Genomic DNA, 6,149 nt, shown 5'->3' with positions numbered 1-6,149 from the left:
CTCCAGATGTAAATATATAAGATAAAACTTTGTTATTTTAAAACACTGTAAAGTAATACAGAGGAAAGTAAATTAAAATCACCCCTGCCCTGCTCATTATTGTTGACATTTTGATGAAAAACCACCTTCCAGATCTCTCTGTGCATCAGTCCACAAGTCTGTACTAATATTGAGTTGTATTATATTAAATAACTCGTTTTGAAATTAGCATTTATCACTAATGTTATAGTGATATTATAGGTATTTTTCTATATCCATGAGCAGGAACACGCATCATCATTTTTAGTGGCTTCCTGCTGTTTGAGTGTATAATGCAATAATTTATTTAATCATTCCTCCATCTACAGTCATGTCTTGTTTCCCCAAGTTTTCATTGTTACTGGAAACTATGCTCTGTTGAACATCCTATGTATAACTTTCTATATTTGTCTGGATATATTTATCCATGGAATAATTCTAGAAGTAGAATTCTGGTTCAAAGTGTATCTTGACAATTATTTTATATTTTCATAAATTTTACCAAACTGTGGTTCCGAAATATTGTACAACTTAACCTGCTAATGGCAGGTGAAAGTGTCCTGTTCCCTGTGACTTTGGCGACATTAGAGAACAGTGAATTGCTCATGGAAATTCAGCAGGTTTGCTGACCTGCCACGTGCCCTACACATCACCAATGTGGACTGACTTCATCAACAACTCTGAGCAAAGGCAGATATGGTCTCTGTGCGACAGTGAAGACTCATGTCTATGGGAACATTTTCTTGCTGCCTCTCTTTTGGTCTTAACATGTTTTTAGATGTCAGATTGTGTCTTCTGTACCCAGTAAATATCCTTGGCTAGCTTCCATTCAAAATCATTTATTCTAACTTGAGCTGTATAAAATCCCAGGACACAAGTGGCTTGTTAAAACGAACATAAGTAGCCTTTCATATAAGGAGACTTTGTTTTCCTTATTTTTCTCTGCCTTCCTCTGAAGTCTTAGTCTTAGTCCTTCCCACCTGCAACCCTGCTGCCATCGGGCAGAAGTTACTAAGCTCTCTCGTGGCCCTGGCTTGTACATGGAGTGGATCCTCTACCTTGTTATCTGACAGCAGCCTCGCCAGACCCCTCAGGCAGGGAGCTAGAGCTCACGCAGCACCACTATCCCATCCCAAGGCTGTGACTCTCCCAACCATACTCGATTGTGGACTGACAGGCGAACCTTGTCTGAACCACTAGCCCAGCTGTATGACCTTGGGCACATTCCTGCACCTCCATCAGGCTCGCGTCTTTCCCCACGGAGAGTTTGTTACGTGCTATCAGTGGTTCCTAAACCTGGCAGATCATCAAAATGACCTGAGAATCTTAACAAGACGCTGATTCTGAGGCTCGACCCTAGAAGCAGGGCCCTGGGTGCTGTTTGGAAACCACTCGACAAACTCACCTCTCAGCATATCTCCCACTCCCTTAGGTGACCAGGAACAGAAGGCCACTTCTGAAGCCTCACTTTGCAAGTCCATAAAATGGAAGGATCACCATGGTGACTATCCTAGGAACTTCTTTGGGGTTGACGTGAGACTCTAATCGTGGGAGGAAGGACTTCAAAAACTTCTAACAATTCCAAACAAACGTGGACTATTGGTCTTTTCTGTTTGCTTTTCTTGTTGCGACTTGGAGTCCAGTTTCCACTCACTGAGCCTAGTGGAGCCCCCTCCCCGCCCCCAGTTATGGGTAGGCAGCCTCCTGCTGATGCCCCTCTTCTGCTTCTGCTTCTTTCACCAGCAACACTCCTCTTTTGTTTCTAATTTGGAGGTGAGGGATTGTCTCCTCCCAGCTTTCCAAAGACCCTTGGCTTTTGAGCCAGCTTACCCATTTCTTCTCATCCATCCCACTCCCCATTCTGTCCCTTATCCCAATCCTCTGACACTTTCTCAGATTTGTCTTCCACACGGGAAGGTGCCCCGTGAACAGACCGGCTAGCCACCCTGTGTTTGGGTCAGGGCAGAGGGAAGATGCCGTAGAGATCAACAGCTGAGTGAACCAAGAGGTGTGCTCCATCTCCCAACGCCCTCCCCAATCGTGGACAGAGGGGGACCTAGTCTGGGTTGTCCTTGGAGGCCCAGCCCTTGAAGACAGTGGAAGACAGGGGACAGGAGAGGGAAGAGAGAGGGAAGGCATCAGAGGTTTACTGAAGAGTTGGCTACTCTGCACCAGGTCCATACCAGGCACTTTGTGACTATTTTTCAGAACAGGCAAGCTTTCTAGAACCTACTTGCCATGTAGTATGCACCGAGGCCGTCTGGTTGAACCCTTCTCCCAGGCCTGCAGTGGCAGCTTTGAGTCTCATCTCACAGATCAGAAAGCAGAGACTCAGAGGAGTGTTGGGTTTCTGTCCCAAATGGGACAGAAAGAGGCAGCAAGAGGCAGAACTGGGATTTGAACCCTGCTCTTCATGACTTCAGAGTCTGTCCTGCCCCACGGGAATGGCGGTTATTCACGCTCCATACTTAGCCTTTATATTTCCAGGGAAACGCTTGAGCCTAGAATGGGATTTCCTTTAAGTTTTTGGAGCCAAAATTATTTTAATTTTATGGCTAGGAAAAATGTAAACTTACATTTTCAGCAGACCAGAGATGATAAAGTATGCATTTGTCAAATAAAATTCTTTGCTGTGATAAAGTAAATCATTCCTTGGCCCTGTAAAAAATTAGGCCTCACTTGAACGGTTTTCCCTGCAGCTTTTGCTAATATTTCTGTTATCTCTATTAGGGATTACAGTGATGAATGCCTTTTATTCGCATCGTTAAGCACTTTGGTGAATGTGTGAACACACAGAGCATCATAAGTCATAGGGAAATGAAACAACATGGGTCTCCTGGAAAGAAGAAAAGCTGTGAGAGTCTGGCAGATTGGGGTACACATTCTGTCTCTGCCATTCTCCAGCGATGCAAACTCGGTCAAATTCCTTAACTTCTCTGGGTCTCAGTTTCCTGATGTGTAAAATGTAGATAATACTTATCTCACCGGCTAATTTTAAGGATGGAAGGAAGTGCTATTACTTCTAGCATTTTCCATGGCTTCTGGCATGAAGTAAGTGCATAATAAATGTCAGGGTTATTATTGAAATGACTCTCGAGGTAACTAGTTATTTAATGACATGCCTGGGGCTCGCTTTAGATATTCGTCTTCTGGGCAGCAAGACGGAGTCTCGCTAGGCTTTACTGTCTGGTGGGCCCCAGCTGCTGATGTCCTGCTGCCCCAGTTAGAAATGGCTCAGGCAGGAGGCAGGTAAATCTCATTAGTGGGCATATCTGGGAGATCTTCTCGGCTGCAGGTAACACAACATTTAACTTAAAGTGTCATAGACAATTAAGAATATCAATCGCCTCGTACAACAAGTATCCTCAGGGTAAGCGGATTCCAGGGTTTTGGAACTAGGTTGCTTAAAGATTGCACCAAGTTCCCAGATGCTTCCTTCCTATTCTTCTTTGCCATTCTTAGCCTGAAGGCTGTTAGGCTGGCTGTGTCGTGGTCCCAAAATGGCTGCGATAACTCTTATAAAATACACAAAAATACCTACATTATACCCTTAGAGACTGGTTTAATTGGGTTCGGTTGGTGCCCTGGTGAGCACTCAGGGGAGCACGTGTGTGTGTACACACTACAAGACATGGGTCTAGGGTTAAGGATCATTGGCGTGACTCTCCAATGTTCGGCCCCTGGTATTCGGGGTTTCTTAGCCTTCCTTGAAGCACCATGGGATACCTAGCCAAACTGAAGTTCTGGAAAGGAACGTGTGGCTATTTAGACATCCAAAAGAATCTGCCCACACAGGTGTGGTTATAGAGAGCTAGGGAAGCTCCAGAGAGAAGGAACGGAATAGGAGCTGATGAGCCTGCTCACCTGGGACACTTGCACTCCGGGAGGAACAGGGGGCCCCTGTGGCTGTGATACACCCTCTGAGCAGCCCAGGCCAGATGACCACAGCTACGTATGACTGAAAATGCAGCTTCCTGGATGAACGGAGATCCAGTGTCTCTGAATCTCCCCGAGGTTGCGCTTTTAACAAGCTTCCTAGTTGATTCTTATGCTCATTGATGAGTCAAGAAAACTGCCTAGTGGATTTCGCTGTCAACCCCACTACCACAAACGTTCTGAAAATGACAAGCACCTCTTTTTCCTAGAAAAGTTAGGATTACCTGGATTAGGGCATGTGACATTGTGAGAAGAACACATATTCGACTCTGACAGACTTGAGTGGGGACTCCCATTCTGCCACCTGTAAATTGCATCAGTTTGGTTAACTTGATCTCTCTGAGCCTCGGTTTTACCAAAATGAGGAGGAGGAGGAGGATGATATTACCTCTTGGAGTGGTTTTGAGGTTAAACAAGATGAGTGCTGTGAGAACCGTCGGCACAGATTAGGACTCCAGAAAGGGAGTTTTCCTATTCTAGATAAGAACGTATGTTTGCACCTGCCCTGGGGTCCTTTCAGCCTGACCCAAGTGGTTGTGATCTGAATATTGGACTTAGGCATCAGCAGCTACATTCCTCTGTGTCATTTGGACAGGAGTTCTGGCACAGAGCTGGTCAGACAGGGACCCAGGCAGTGGGAGGTAGAAGGTCTTCATTGGCCATGGAGGAAAGAGTGAAGTGTGAGTTCTGGCTGGATCCTAGGCTTACCGGAGCCTGCAGCATCCACGTTTCATTGCTTAATAGAGGCTCTGGGCATGGCAGCCTCCCCACTGTCAATCCGACAGCCTCTTGATCTGCCTACCATCCAGGAACAAGTCAAGTATAAACCAGCAATTCATGGAAATGTGCTATCAGGTCACTGAACCAACATGTTACAGTTAACCTGTTTAAAACAGCAATGGCCTTCCCTCTCCCCATTTGTAAACATTCCTTGATAGGCTCTTTTTGGCATATACAACCCAGGAAAATTAATGGCATTGCACCACCTGCCCTAGAATAATTGTCTCCTGTGCTTGTCCAAACGAACCCCATGATTCCACTCAGCCCATGCTAACCCTACACACACGGACTTACCCGAGCAGAGCTCTGTATGGCTCCAGGAAGCCAGGGATTTCCAAGGAGGATCAGGGAGGGCCCTCCATCATTCAAAGGCTCAGAGAATGGAGGATAAAGTAACTCTAGGAGACAGTTTGTAGGGGTGTGATGGTGGACTGAGAAGTCAGACAACCCTGGGCTTGGATTCTGGATCCCAAGTTCTTTTTTTTTTTTTTTTTTTTTAAAGATTTTATTTATTTATTTGACAGACAGAGATCACAAGTAGGCAGTGAGGCAGGCAGAGAGAGAGGGGGAAGCAGGCTCCCTGCTGAGCAGAGAGCCCGATGTGGGGCTTGATTCCAGGACCCTGAGATCATGACTTGAGCCAACGGCAGAGGCTTTAACCCACTGAGCCACCCACATGGCCCCACTGGTTCCCAAGTTCAATGCTGTGTGTGGCTTGGCAAGGTCATCAGTCCCATCCTAAATGTATTTAATTTCTGAAGCTTTAACTCCACACACTTGGTCAAACAGCATGAACAGAAGAGAATTATTATAAAGGATGTGGGTGATTTTGCCTGCCAGTCCATTCAGTTGAGCACATATTCTGGAGTGAAAGGTGGGAAGTTGGGGGGGTGGGTCTGTGCTGAGTCAGTTTGGTTCTGCTTGTCTCCTTTCTTGAGAATCTTGTTGTATTGAGTATGATTCAAGTATTTAGGGCAGTCATATTTGAAAGCAGACTTTTTTTGCTGACTTCAGAATTCAAGCCCTGGGGAAGAAGGTATTTCATTTCATCTGTACCCCTCACCCCCCTGGTAGTGTTCTACATAGACTGTATCATGTCATTTTCCCTTCCAAAGTGGAAGTCTCCTTGAGGGAGGAATCTGATTCCTCACCAACTGCTCTTCTCTTCTAGAGTCTAGTATAGAGTCCTACACTTCTTAAAAAAATTTTTATTTATTTTAAAAATTTCTTTTCAGTATACCAGAATTCATTGTTTATGTACCACACCCAGTGCTCCATGCAATATGTGCCCTCCTTAATACCCACCACCAGGCTCACCCAACCTCCCACCTGCTGCCACTCTAAAACTCAGATTTTTTTTTTTTAAGATTTTATTTTCTTATTTGAGAGACAGAGAGATAGCAAGAGAGTGCATG

Source organism: Mustela putorius, unplaced genomic scaffold (genome assembly GCF_011764305.1).
Source record: "Mustela putorius furo isolate JIRA1106 unplaced genomic scaffold, ASM1176430v1.1 tig00000083_pilon_pilon_pilon, whole genome shotgun sequence".
Classification (NCBI taxonomy): Eukaryota; Metazoa; Chordata; class Mammalia; order Carnivora; family Mustelidae; genus Mustela; species Mustela putorius.
Note: the sequence above shows the minus strand (reverse complement) of the source record.